This window comes from Malaya genurostris, chromosome 1 (genome assembly GCF_030247185.1).
Source record: "Malaya genurostris strain Urasoe2022 chromosome 1, Malgen_1.1, whole genome shotgun sequence".
NCBI lineage: Eukaryota > Metazoa > Arthropoda > Insecta > Diptera > Culicidae > Malaya > Malaya genurostris.
The window spans coordinates 7,495,091-7,509,396 of record NC_080570.1 but is presented as its reverse complement, the minus strand read 5'-3'; the positions used below and the strand labels follow the sequence as shown (position 1 = coordinate 7,509,396).

Below are 14,306 nucleotides of genomic sequence, written 5' to 3'. Positions count from 1 at the left end.
CGACTGATTTTCACAAAGTATGATTTGAACCCAATGCCTTTTGGCCTCATCGACTGGTATTGTATTTTGAACCGAATCCGAATTTTGAACCGTTATATATTTTGAAAACTGATCTCAAACCTATTCAAATTATAAGGCCTTTTTTGGTTGATGTCCAAACAAATTTCCATCGGCTATACCGGTTTCGGAAGTAGTACTACTGGAACTCACCGTAAATCTTTGTTTCTGAACTATCGGCTATCGAAACTAACCGTACCCAGGTTCAGGTTTTCAAGCACATGAACATTTGATTTGTTTTTCTGTAGCCCCGCCTTAGTGACGGTCATGTACATTCAGGTGGGTATTTAAAGAAAGAACCTTCCACCCATGTACTTTTCATTTCTTTATAACCGACATTGCGTGAAATGGGAATGGATTGATTGGATGGATTTAAATACTCTGCCAAAGGTCCCTTCCTTGGTCAAGCATTAATCCAATAGTTCTTCACAATCAATGAACTATGAAAACAAACACAATTCAAAAACAAATTCCATGAGATCCTTCCAACCGATCAGCGCATCTGATTCCGAGTGCTTTCGAACACTACACACAGCATCGCACTGAACGGGGCCTTGAGTATCCTTGAGCTGCCTAATTGAAATCCGACAGGACTCGTCGCGGCAGTAGTGTCTCAAGTGGTCGTGTTGTTTTGGTCGTTATGAGATCCCTGTTACTTAGTTTCCAGTGGTGAAGCCAGCTGTAGTTGTAACCTCACCGCAGGAGTGTTCAGTATCGTTACTGACCTCGAGTGGTTTGAACCAAAAAATGTCTAAAATTTAAATCAAAGCAAACAATTGACAGATTTGACAGATTGACAGAACTGGGATATTCACCATCACATTATTATTTTATCACAATCATTCAAATTTTTAACTTGACATGAATCTCAAACCTCTTTCGGACCACGATTGTGATGTCCCGTTGGAAAAACGGCAGAAAGCCGTAAATCATCTCGGTTACATAAGAGCAACACCCATTCCGATTCTATCCATTGGACCGATTTGACGTTGCCTTTATCGAGTTATTCGTTTTCTTCCTTCTTAAACTCCTCCCCTCCACCTCATACTTCGATTTTGGTAAACCCTTCCACACGTGCGCCTATACCTCATTATTTAGAGAGATTGGTGCCCGTTGCTTTCCTTGCCCTCCGGTGCTTAGTTGTTGGTGATCCGTGGGTTCACTTGGGAACCGACCGACCGGATTTCTGTCTCGCGCGGAATAATGAAGCAAAAATGCCAACAGTACCGAAGTGACGCGAAGAATAGCAGAGAATGGGAAAGGCAGCGCTAGAGCGAGATGCACACACACGCACGCACAGGCCCACGGAGAGCGACGGAATGACGACAAAAAAATTGCAAATTATTTGCGATTTTTTTCTACGAACGGCAATCGCATTAGCGCAGATTCGCGAGCCTTGAGTGTGTTGGTGATTTTTGAATTTTTCGGCGGTGATGTGCTGCTGCCGCCACAATCTGTCAAGTCAGTTTGGATCCGAGAGTGCAGTGCACGGAATCGATCTGCTCCGAACATCGGCTAGGAATTTGGCTCTGTCAACTCTGATTTTTTGGGTTATGGAACCGATGACAGTGGCTGGAACCGTATTTCGAAAGGACATTGTCAGCTATCAAATCGCGAATCAAAAAAGGGATCGTGGCAGGTTAGTGGGTGACGAGCCCCCGTTTTAAATTAACGATTGGCTGGCTGGTTTCCTATGAATTGCAAAGCAATTAAGCAAAGAATTCGGAATTCAGAGCTAGAAGTCAAACACACACACACCTATTTAGGAAAAACAGAATGTACTATCACTGATTCGATTGAGATTTTGGGGGTTAGGTTTCCAGAATTTCGTGTTCTTCTTCGCGAAGTTGGTTCGTTTCGATCATGATTCGAGTTCGATCGGTTAGGACTTGTTTTCGTGGGTGACGTGTTAAATTTAAGGGGAGATTTTTTTAAATGTCTGTATGTCTGCGTATGCGTGCAAGTTTTGCACACACTGAAGTGCAGGGCAGTACATAAAATTTATTTTCCACGAATCCTAAATTTTGCAAGCTATCTAAATCACATTATTTTCAAATTGAAACTAGTACTGTAAATTGATTTAAAATATGTTCAACCAACTAAACATACCGTTCCGTATTGGGTTCGTCTCTTGCAATAGTACCATGAAAGGTTCCGGAACATGTATAAAATGTAACAGTAGCAATTGTTTTCAAAGGTGAACCAGCTTATAGCTGAAAACCTCTTAAATAAAGCAAAAAAAAGAAAAGAGTAGAAATAATTAAAACTAAGTACACACGAGGTATTTCACGTTGAAAAGCCTAGATATCACTTTCCTTTCGTGGAATTCGACCTTCTGTTTCAACGGACTTCGCAGCCGATTTATAGAGTTGGGGAGACCGGGGCTAGTTGGCCGAGTTTCTCTTTCGGAATTTCTGTACTCTTTCTGGTTGGACTTTTTGATAAACACTTTGGTCGGTCATGACGATACACCTTTTGTGCACATGTGTGATTTTTTTTTATTCCTGTATGAAAATCAGGAAAATAGTTATGACCAATCAAATGCGGAGAAAAAATTCGGGCAACCAAGCCCAGAGCCGGGGTAGGTTGGCCGAGTTTTTAAAAAATATGTGAAACACATCAATTGTTTCAATAAACGTTTTCATTAGTTAAAAAAGTCTGTATGCATCATTTTTATTATGTAAGTACGTGAAAAACTCCCCTTCTTGGTTTTTGAGTCTTTTAACTATTCTGTAATTAGTTTCGGCAGCATTAGTGAACTTTTTCAGTTTCCCTTCTACCATTTCCTCCACCAGCGTTCGCGCTTACGCTTGGTTTAATTTTTTACCCCTCCAATGCTACTTTTATTAGAGAATTGGTAAAATTTTGGATCATTTCGCTATTCACGACCTTGACGCTCCTCCGAATCAGTTCGCATACCTGCCTTGGGAAGAGATCTGTTATTTTCAGGATGGCTTAAATCTGTAGCAGATACTATACTGATGAACGAGTTTTGCTCGGGGTAAGGTCAATCTGCGAGAAATCCTGTCAGGAACTCTAAATGATAAATGTTTTGATGGCATTTGATTCATGAAATATTGGAATCATCTTCCAAGTGCACGTTACCCTAAGCTAAACTTACAACTCGGCCAACCAACCCCGCACAAAATTCGGCCAACCTGCCCCAGTTAATGTTTTCGTGAACAATAACGATTAACAATAATAAAAGTAAGGTTATAATGAAAACCAATATGCCATTTTGTAAAGTTTTGAATACCCGTTCCAATGGTATTACTTTACAAAAACAGAAATTTACTAACCAGTACTGAAAAAAGAAAAAAACGTGCTCCTTCACAAACGACAACATAGAAACACCTAAAATTACGTCGATACGTGGGTGACCACCAAAATTCCTATAGATGTCGCCACTGCGCATAATAGCCTTTTCAGAAAAGCTACTCTGCCAACCGGCCGTTCGGCCAACTAGCCCCGGTCTCCCCTACACATTGTCAAATACAAATATTGTCCAATCTAAAACAAAATAAGCATCCAGTGTTCTATTTCTAGCAATATAATAGCTCCGATTCGAACTGACAAACCATTCGTTTTCACTGTAAGTATCGAGAAACCACTTCTGTCTATGTTTATTCGTTTCGCCCAGAGTAAGTTCCAATACAATCTGAACATCAAGTGGTAAGATCGGATTGCATACATTAGGCAATTTAATATACCAGAGTACACTGAGGTTACGGTTTTTCAAGCGAGGGATACGTACCGCGTAAAAAAAACGCGCAAAAAAACGCGTAGCTTCGGAAATTCGTGTAAAAAAACCGCGTGGAAAAAGCCGCAAAACTAAAGAAATTTTTTCTTGATGTCGAATGTCTTAGAAATACATGAAACGTCCAGATCTGGTGTAATCTCAAAAAAACATTTTCTTGTAAAAAAAATTTTTTTGAAAAAAAATCGACTCTTAACTTGGAAAAATTTTGAGATTCCCGAAATTGAATTTTTTTCAATGCCAAATGCATGCATGAAACCACGAGATTGGAGGTAACTTAAAAAAATATGTTTTTGAAAAAAATCAAAAATATTATTTTTACGTTTCGTCTTTGACTCATCAGTGCAGAGCAGTTCAAATTGAACTGCTTAGTGCTAAACTCGGCAGTTCAATTTGAACCGCTAAGCAGACGTAAAGTTTCTGCTACTTACAGAACACTATTTGTTTTGCAACGGAGTGCAATGTCGCGTTTTCGACTATTTCTGGCCGATGCAGGTTTGGTCATTTAGGGGTAAGCCAAATTTTGTGCTAGGGCACATAACCGTTTTTATTATTTTTACGTTTCGTCTTTGACTCATCAGTGCAGAGCAGTTCAAATTGAACTGCTTAGTGCTAAACTCGGGTGCTCTGCACTGATAAGTCAAACACGAATCGTAAAAATAATAAAAACAATTATGTGCACTAGCACAAAATTTGGCTTACTCCTAAATGATCAAAAATATGTTTTTGAAAAAAATTAGGATAACACCGGATCTCGAAGTATGATGCATTTTTAAGACAGAACAAGAAAACTGGATAACTTTAAAAATTCGCGTAAAAAAAACCGCGTAACTTCAAAAATCCGCGTAAAAACGCGTAGCTTCGGAAATCTGTGTCACTATTCTGAAATTTCATTTGAAATAATGAAAAATTATTTACGATATCAGACTAACTAGAGATTATTAGAGGAGAATGAATATGAAATTTAAAGAAATCCATTTGGTAAATTGATCCAATAATGACAATAATCCACTTAACGAACCGATTTTCTGTAAATAGACCTGTTCAGTCAACCGACCTTCAATCGTATTGAAATTTTTGACCTACAAAATAGATTTGAAAGCCTTTACTTTAACGTGTGATTTGGTAAACCACCAATTCAACGCATAAACATATTAAATCTTCAACGGATCTTCAAAAGGTGAGATAACTAAGTGCTCACAAGTTCCTATCTCATGCCTTCCCGTGTGTCTATGAAAACGTTTGGTCAATAATATTTGATTCGGCAGCATTTCCTGTCCCAATTATTGTAAGCTTTGGTGGAATAATCTACTCGGAGAGTGAACTCGTTCTGCCTGCTGACTTGTTACGCGAGTAAAGTTCAACTTTACTTCTGTCGGGTAGTTTAAGTTGAACTGCTATGCACTGATGAGTTAACAGGAAATGAACAAATAATTTGATTAGAAAACTTATACCTATTTTCTTAGATTAAGATTATTTATCTTAAAATGAAAAAAAAAACGAAAACAAAAAAAAAATTTAAAAGGTAACTGATAAGTTTAATTCAATGGAAGAAAATATCGAACTTTAGGATCGATCTGGTGGTCCTGAAAAGGACCAATCAATTAAACTTCTTCAAAGTCTAACAATGTTGATGCCACTCTGCTAGGATGCGAGGGATATTAGCAGAGCACTAATGAAAATAACGGTTCATAATATCAATCCCCTTTTATGTGACTTTCGATCACGACGGAATGTGACCCGGTAGAGCGCTGGTCACCTACGAAAACTGGCATGCCACGTGCCAATACTGTCAGCAAACCGTTAAATATGACTAGGAAAGAGACAATCACCCTCATTCTCGTTCGAACGAATACGAAAAAACTATTCTTATTTTCACACGACTGAATTCGAACGCGACTCGTTTGCCACAAAATATTTAAATATCAGTAAACTTCTTCAGAAAAATGCTAAGCCACGATGGAATCGCTCCAATTCTTTTGATTAACTGTATGCGAAACGCTAGAATGTATGCCAGTTTAGTTTCGAACGATACGTGTATACGAACATCGTTCGTCCCATTTCCATCGATTTCCAACAAATTTCTTTTCGAGTGTAAAGGTGATTTGCAATTGAATGATAAATTAGATTTTTGAATAAAACATTTAGAAAGCATAGCAATCATAGTAAAATGCTTGTTTTTTTTCTGGCAAGCGTTCGAATACATACGTTTTTAAGCAACAAATTTTACCATTTTACCATTATTTTTATATTAAATGCATGATTTTTCCAAAGTAATAAATATGTAGACTATCGAAAACATGACAAAATTGCATGAAAAATGCTATTTTCAATGCTTTTTTTTTACTTTGCGGGCAGTTTAATTTCAAAATTTTATTTACCGACTTGAATAAAATTGATCTTAAGTACGATATTTATTTATTATGTTAGCATTCGTCACTTCTTTGATGCTTGGAAACTTCCCAAAAAAAACTATCTGCAATACCGATTCTTCTTCTGCACAGCAATTGCGTTCGTACACATTCGAGTGAAAACAAGAATGGCTTTTGTTCGCCTTCTTTCGAAAGTATGTGTTCGTCGAATAGTCGATACGGACGTAAGCAAGCATGATGGTACAAAATCAGCGAAAAAAAACAAGTCAAATAACAAACGATATCAAACATTTTCCATTACAACTGAAGTCTGTACCAGAACTGATGGTTTAAAGTTGGATTTCAGTTGTTCTTATGCATGTACGATGTTTGAAAGAGTGATTGATTCGAACGTAAACGGTAATACGAATTTGACATACTTTCGAACGTATCGCATACGGCCGTAAACAAGAATGAGGGTGAATGATTTCAACATTCTCCTATATGTTGATTGATATCATCGCAGATTAACTCTTTTTCAGCAAAAACGCTGCATAAGACAAGTTTCTGAAGATGAAACTGAACATTTTCAAACTTCACAGTGTCATAATACAGATTGCGGTATTCTCCACAACCGACAAATGTTTGCGAATAAATTTAAATGTAGACTAGGTTTAAATTAAAGAAGTAATCTTCTTTTTATCATGACCAAAGCATTGATTTAGCAAGGTAGTTATTCAATTGCATTACATTGTTATCATTTATTCATTTAAGTTCAGTGCCACTCGTTGAATTATTAGGTTAAAATAGGACAAAAAAGTTAGTCTACACTCCTAGAAAAAATGAAATTTACGCATGACGTAAATTCAAGCATGTCGTAATTTCTTTGGTGATGACACAATATTACATCTAACACATAGATCAATAAGTCCCGAGACTAAAGCAGAGATGGCGCTCGTAGTAAACCATTAACCACGTCTTTCTAGAGTACTAACCTTTGCTTGAAACGGGTCAAAATTTTAAGTCGATCCGACCAGAAACAGCTGAGTTATCGAGGTTGGAGTAAAGTCGTTTTGTAGTTTGTTTGAAAAATGGAAAAAAACCGAGTTTTGTGTTTTGATAAAACATTGTCGGTCGTTCGCCGAGTTTAAACGTGGTCGTACCGACACAAATGACGCGGAACGCTCGGGTAGACCTGTGGAAGCCGTTACACCGGAAAATGTGAGTGAAGTGACAGAAATTATAATGAAAGATCGTAAAGTGAAGCTCCGTAAGATTGCTGAGATGACACAGATATCATACATATGGAAGTGTATTTACTATCCTTCACGAAAAATTGAGCATGAAAAAGGTTTTTTTCCAAGTGGGTGCCGCGATTGCTTTCGATGGAACAAAAACAGCAACGAGTCGAGTCGATGAAAACAATGGCGAAATTGAACGAATTGGGCTTTGATATGCTTCCCCACCCCCCATACTCGCCAGATTTAGCCCCCAGTGACTACTGGCTCTTTGCTGTTTTTAAAAAAAAGCTCCAGGAAAAAAGATTTGGCTCAAATGAGGAGGTCATCGCTGAAACTGAAGCTTATTTTGAAGCGAAAGATAATTTTTTTTATAAACATGGTATTGGAAAATTGGAAAAAACGTTGGAACCATTGTATCACCCTAAAAGGTAATATCTGTTGTTGTTGATGAATAAAAAAAAAATTTGCAAAAAAAATGTTGCTTCCATTGTTAATCTCGGAACTTATTGATCCATGTGTTACTAACATGTAAAAATAGATTTTGCGTCTGTATCGACGTAAGCTTCAGCTTAATCAACTGTGAAGTTAATGATATGATTTATCTTTTCATGCTTTGAATTGTGAATGTAAGTATGTAAATCGTAAAATTTATGTGCATCTATTAAGATGTAAATTTTTCTAAGTGTGTACACACCTAGAAAATATCTTGTAAATTTTCGTCTTCTGAAACTGACATCTGACACATATTTCATGCATTCTAATATAGTTTTAAGTGCTGGAACACGTAAATTTACATGCGTGCTCGAAGGGCGGGATATATTTGATACATAATTAAACCATCTTTGTGAAATTCAATCGTTTTACGAATTACGTTCTTATGAATTCAGTCATATGTGGATATGTGTCACCTGTAAATTTCATAATTTTTTCGCAGTGTAGTTAATATTTTAATCCACGGTACAGGCAACAAAAGCATGATCTCAAACTCGCCAAAAAAAAACTGTTTTACGTGAAATAATAACTGCTGATTGGGTCATTTTATTATTCTTCGCCAATTTAGAATTGCAACAATCGAGGGATCATGTCATCGAATAAAAGATTTTATTTTTTTCTATTTAACAAAACCCATCTAACCCAAAGTCCTTAATTCGATGGAAACGCCCGGTAGCGCATAGCCTACCGCGCGCCAGCACAAACAACTAACGCACCCCATCGCACAGACATGGCCTGCTGTGATGCGTTCGAGGTTCGTCTCTCACTCTGTGTTTTTTTTTATTCGCCAAGCAAACGATCGATCCAAGCAACTGGCAGCAGCAGCAGCACACTGTAAATGCGAATTTGCATTATTTCGCACATCGCGTCCGTTCGACGAGAATTTCGCAATCCTTCAACGTCACTTCGTTGTGCTGTGCAATTTCGTAGCTGAGTACCCCGCCGCCAATGTTCGCCTGTCCGCTTTGTGTGCGTGTGTGTTTGCAATCGTTCGTCGCGCGGTGAGTGTCCGTGAGTGAGCTCGTGGTTCGCGCGATGGGGTGGAAGGGAAGACTAGCATAAAATTCGCAATCTCGTCCGTTCGCTAGGTTGGTAGCTTTTGCGGCGTATGGTGGTGTTAGTGTTGCTACCAACCTTCCTCCTCCCTTCCCCTGGACAGTGGCTTTTCCAAGTTGCCCCCACGGCTCGGATCCATCGTCGTTTCTCAACCAGGATTGTATTGGTGACTGACTGACTGACTGAATGTCTTGGGTTTTTATGTTCTACAGCACGATTCGTAGTGTCGTAGTCGTGTGACTTTGGGCTGGCAGCAGGTTTGGTTTTGTGTGGAAAACACGATTCTAGCTGCTGTCAGCAGGGTGAAAGAGTGAAGCGTTGGGCAAACGCTTTTTTTTCTTCCTTTCCTGCGGTAAGCGGCGTCCTGTGGAACAACCAGCAGCGATCGGCATTTTCGGAGGTGAGTGATGCTTTTTTTTCTGGTTGGTTTTCGGTTGTTGTTGGCCAAGGAACGGCCGACGACGAAGGACGGAAAGGATGTTTTCGATGCTTCGATGGTGGCAGCGGCGGCGATGGAAGGGGTTTCGGTCACTGAATCAGTAGTATGACAAAGGAGCAACGGGGGGAGGGATGTCTTGGGAGGTTACCTGGGGAAATAGATCGGGTTGGGTTTGGTTGTGTTTGTTGGTAAATTTCAGTCTCGATCTCGCCAGTGTCTTGGTGAGCGTTTTTCGCCTTTTTGCCAGAGCAGCAGCAGCAACAGAAGGAGGAAGGGATCGGGCGAGGTTGTGTCCAAGTGGGAAAAGGAGGTTGCGGCCTTTTTCACGGGTGGTAGTAATCTGTGTCTCTGTGTGGCTGGCGATGTGAGAACCTTTTGTGCCTCTAATGTTTATTTATTTCGCATACTGGTGCAGGGCCAGACCAGGCCGGTGTATGTTGCTGAAACTGTACCGTCGAGGAGACCAGCAGTACCGTAGCTGCTGTTGAGTGTGAAGTTGGTGTTGAAACTACCACGGCAGATTGACCGGCAGACCGACCGAACGACCGTACCGGGTGTGTGTACAGTGACGATTCTGGGCACAAATTCCGGTCAAAACCGAGGCGACCCGAGGGTCACCAGGAGCACGAATAATTTTGAACCCAGTCTAGTCGCGGGGTCTCTCGATAAAGGGTTCGTTCCGGGTCGAGAGTACGGTTACGGTGTGAAGATTTCTAGGTCCAGTTAGGTAGGGCAGTGAAGGAAAGCCAGGAAAAAAAATCATCTAAAGGAAGAGTAAGACACAGAGGGAGAAAGTCGGTGACGTAGCGCGGTCGACCGCCATTATACACACGCCAACGAGAGTTAGGTAGCGTTCGAAACGACGACGACGACGGCGGACGTTTCGACTGGGTTTCGGTCGGTGTGCGCGCCTCGGAAGCGAACGAGATTTGGACAGACAAAGGTGATCGAACCTTTCCGCGGCATATCCCGCCGCCAGCGCCCCGGTTGGTGTGGTGTGTAAGTTTCCTTGTTAACCCCAACCCATTTGCCAGGTTTTCTCCTATCCACCTCCACCACCACCACCCATCAATCAGGAAGAAGCAAAGGGCCATTTCGGATCGGATCGAATCGTGTCGGCGGAGGAAAGTGCAATGATTTAGAGTGCGCTGGTGATGTTTGTTGCGAGTCGAGCTCACTTGCCGAGTATGTAACAGTGAAAAGTCATTGGTTTGATTGGTGTAGCAAGAAGAAATAGAAGAAGAATAGGAAGCAGATCCCAAATGTGTAGTGTCCGGAATTAGAGCATATAACTGTTCGATTGTGTGGCATCGAATCCGATTGATTCCGCCCTCCATCGGCAGCAGAAAACGTCGCACTGGAACCCGCTGTCGGTCGTCCGAGTGCTAGAATCCCGGCTGCGTGATTACATAAAAAAAACGAAACAAATCAACAACTTCAGAGAGAGAGGTATTTTATCTAAATATTTAAACGATTATCCTAGCAATCTTTGAGATTTTTGTTGCCATGGGGTCGGAAGGCATGTTGTCTGTCATAGATGCAGTGTGTGTTTTATGGTGCATGTGTAAGCGTCTGTATCGGACTTACCCCCCCCCCCCCCCCCCCGCCTACTCATGCCCCTCCGACAGCCACCCAGTCGAACCCAGTCTAATTGGATTAATCGGCCAGGTTGTGTTTCAGTCTGCCTGCATGCGCCTACCGGTTGCTTTTTTTTTTCTGATGAATCACAACCTACCGACAGAGGACCGGAGGCCTACTTTGATCGATCGACCGACCAGTCAGACAGACAGCGATTTTCCGTATTTCCATCCTGCGATCAGCAGGCGATTTCTAGTCGCAAAGAACAGAATTTGTCCACCATTTTGTTTTTTCTCAGTGTGATGTGTATTGATACTTGCTCTTTCTCGCTTTTCCTCGGTCGGTTTCGTCCGACCAGTCACCAGAAATCGGGTGTACTGCTGCGGTGTCGAGTGTGAGCTCGTCGTCGTAAGCAGCAGCAGCAATAGCAGCATGGAACATGAGAAGACCGCACTGTCTCGGTTAGCCGGGAAGTGCAACCGGCACCCCGAAAGAGTGCCAGAAAGAGTCAGCAAAGCCGCCGAGAAACGCTTTGCGGCGAGACGCGGGTCGCGTGGCGAACGGATGCATGTTGCGGGAAAGTGCATCAATACATACAGTGCAATTTTATTTAGTGTTTTTTTTTTGTTCAGCGCAAAAGCGCACTTACACCAGTACCACCACCAGAATGAGACGAATCGAGAAGTGAGTTCCATTTCCTTGCATTCACGGGGCCGCCCTGGTGGTGCGGTTTTACTTCATGCAACGCGCAAAACCACGTGTTTTTACTTTCGTACCTTCGACGTTACTTCCAGAATCGAAAAAAATGCCGACCTAGGACGCTAGGTTCGGATTCGAAAACGTCAAACACGATTGTTGACCTCGGCTGACCCGATCGCCGTCCATCCTAAAATGACCGAAACAAAAATAAAAACCACCGAACACAGAAACAAAATCAGATCAGAGAAAATTACTACCTTTGCAGCAACGCACGCGGCTATTAAAACATTCCCGGGATGATCCCCGATGTCCGGTGGCGATTCCAGGAATCGACTGAAAACAAAATCGTCCAATCCACCAACCAGATGGGCGCAGTGAACCTGTGTGTGTCTCTCGTCACTCGGGAAACCCTTTAAATTTTTCGGCAGCAGCAGCATTTTTTTTTGTGTTTGGCCCTCCTCGCATAAACAGTCAAGCAGGACACGCACGTGAAACAGGATCCTAAACCCTCGGCAACAAAAACAACGTTAAAAAAAAGAAAAAAAAACTGTTTCCATTTTTCAATTGGTCGCTAAACTAGTCTTCGGTCTTAATCCTGCCGACCCTTTTATGACCCTCTCGACCCTCAGATGAGACATTGATTAGACCAAATTGGACCAGACAGCATCGAGTCCTCCCTGCTCCGCTCGGTTCCGCCTGCCTGATCATGATGACGCGAGGAGACTATTTTTGGCAGCCACCAGACTATTTAGTGTCGCTCGCGTTTTTTTTCTCCTCATTCTTCGTCGTCGTCGTCGTCGCGATTCGACTGCATTCTGCCTGAGCTGTGCTTTTTTTTGTTCATTGTGTTGTTTTGATTTTTCCTCCTTCCCTCAGGCTGCTGCCCAATCCTAGGTCTTTCCGGTAGCGTTTCTGGAAGTAGTTACAAGTGAAGAAAAGAAAAAGAAACACAGCTTCGGTTAGTTTCGTTTCCATCGAAGTGCATTCGTTCGTTCGTCGTTTGCAAGGGAAATTTCCTAATCACAATTTGTCTTCTGTTATCAGTCAAAGCCGTATCAATACTGTCTAAGAACTGTAATAACTGCAGAGTTTCGACTTGTTCGGGGCCTATCATCGTCAGGCTTGTGTCAGATTACGGCACCGAAGCTCGATGGCCGATTGGGAACTAGATTTGCCGTTTCAGTGAAGCGTTTTCTACAGTAAATCAAGATTGTACTCTGCAAATCTTAGATCCTTTGGATGATTTTATACTGTTGATGCAAAAGTTAGGAGATTTTATGCCTGTTGGAAAACACTTTTTTTTCTACAAAGAATCAAGATTGTACTCTGAAAATCTTAGATCCTTTGGATGATTTTATACTGTTAATGCAAAAATAAGGAAGTTTTATGCCTGTTGGAAAACACGTTAAAAATATATCATTTCTGATACTTTTGGTTTCGAATATGTTGTCGAATATGCGACGTAAGCGTTGAGTCACGTTTTTTTTTCTCACCGAAACAATCGGAATGAATTTGTATGAAAAATCAGCCCAAATTCGTATCTGAAATTATCCTAACGAAAAAAAAACATGTTTCAATAAAACATGGATTAAGAAGAGGTTTTATCAGAATCATAGAGCTTCAAAAATGTGGTTGGGTAATGTCAAATTCATTGCTGAATGACGTGAATACGAATAAAATCTTACACTTCTGAATATCTAAAATCGTAGACAGGGTAAAAGAGAGTAAAAAATTGTTTACCTGCAAAAGTACACACGGTACGAATGACAAAAAAATTTCTAAGGAAGAAAATATCAAAAAGTTATTTAATAATAAATTTACTGATTTTAAAAGTCGACTGTGCAGGCTAGAATAAATGAAACGTGTCATTTTTTACTTCTTTGGTAACTCAAGAGGGTAATGTGGCTTACTGCATAAAAATCGTCACAAGTTTTTTGCTATAATATTCGTTGAAACAAACCATTTCAGAAAACTGTAATTTTGAGTTATTTGTCTTTCTTTCATACTACTGTCAGTTTCATCCTAAATTACTGATCATATTTCCGATAGCATGGATAAAAAATTATGTTGTTGGATTAAGCACAGCAAGAGATATTCACGATTAAGTTCTATCCATTGTATAGGGTAAATTTTAAAAAGTTACGATGAATTCGTTTCACCGAAAGCCATTTCACCGAACTTGGTAATTACGTCTTCATCGATTCAACTTAATCGAAATGTCCCATTCGAGCAAATGGCTTCCGGTGTAATCTACATTTGACGAAACAGCTCTCATCGAATTCACTTTCGGTAGAACGGCTTTCGACGAAATTTTGTTTCGGTTGTATGCTTTTTCATCGCAAACATGAAGTATCAACCGAAACAAAATTTCGTCGAAAGCCGTTCTACCGAAAGTACATTCGATGAGAGCTGTTTCGTCAAATTTAGATTCCACCGAAAGCCATTTGCTCGAATGCGGCATTTCGATGCAGTTCGGTGAAATAACTTTCAGTGAAACGAATTTGTCGTAACTTAAAATTTACCCTGTACAATGGATAGAATCGTGAATATCTCTTGCTGTGCATAACCCAACAACATAATTTTTCATCCTTTGGTTAGAGTAGCCCATAAAGAACCAAAAATATAATTTGGCGAAA

General features: G+C 40.6%; 1 protein-coding gene across 3 annotated transcripts in view; it reads left to right on the top strand.

Annotated features, from left to right (window-relative positions):
• The window catches only part of LOC131431139 (heterogeneous nuclear ribonucleoprotein R), a 104,736-nt gene that overhangs the window by 14,377 nt on the left and 76,053 nt on the right, over positions 1-14,306 (top strand). Inside the window, exon 1 of one of the 3 annotated variants that reach the window (XM_058596699.1) lies at positions 9,219-9,354. The exons of 1 other annotated variant lie outside the window; for it this stretch is intronic. The gene's annotated coding sequence lies outside the window, so the exon portion shown is untranslated. Of the gene's footprint in view, positions 1-9,218; positions 9,355-9,856; positions 10,843-14,306 lie in introns of those variants that run through there. One more of the 3 variants, XM_058596689.1, reaches the window with a different exon arrangement.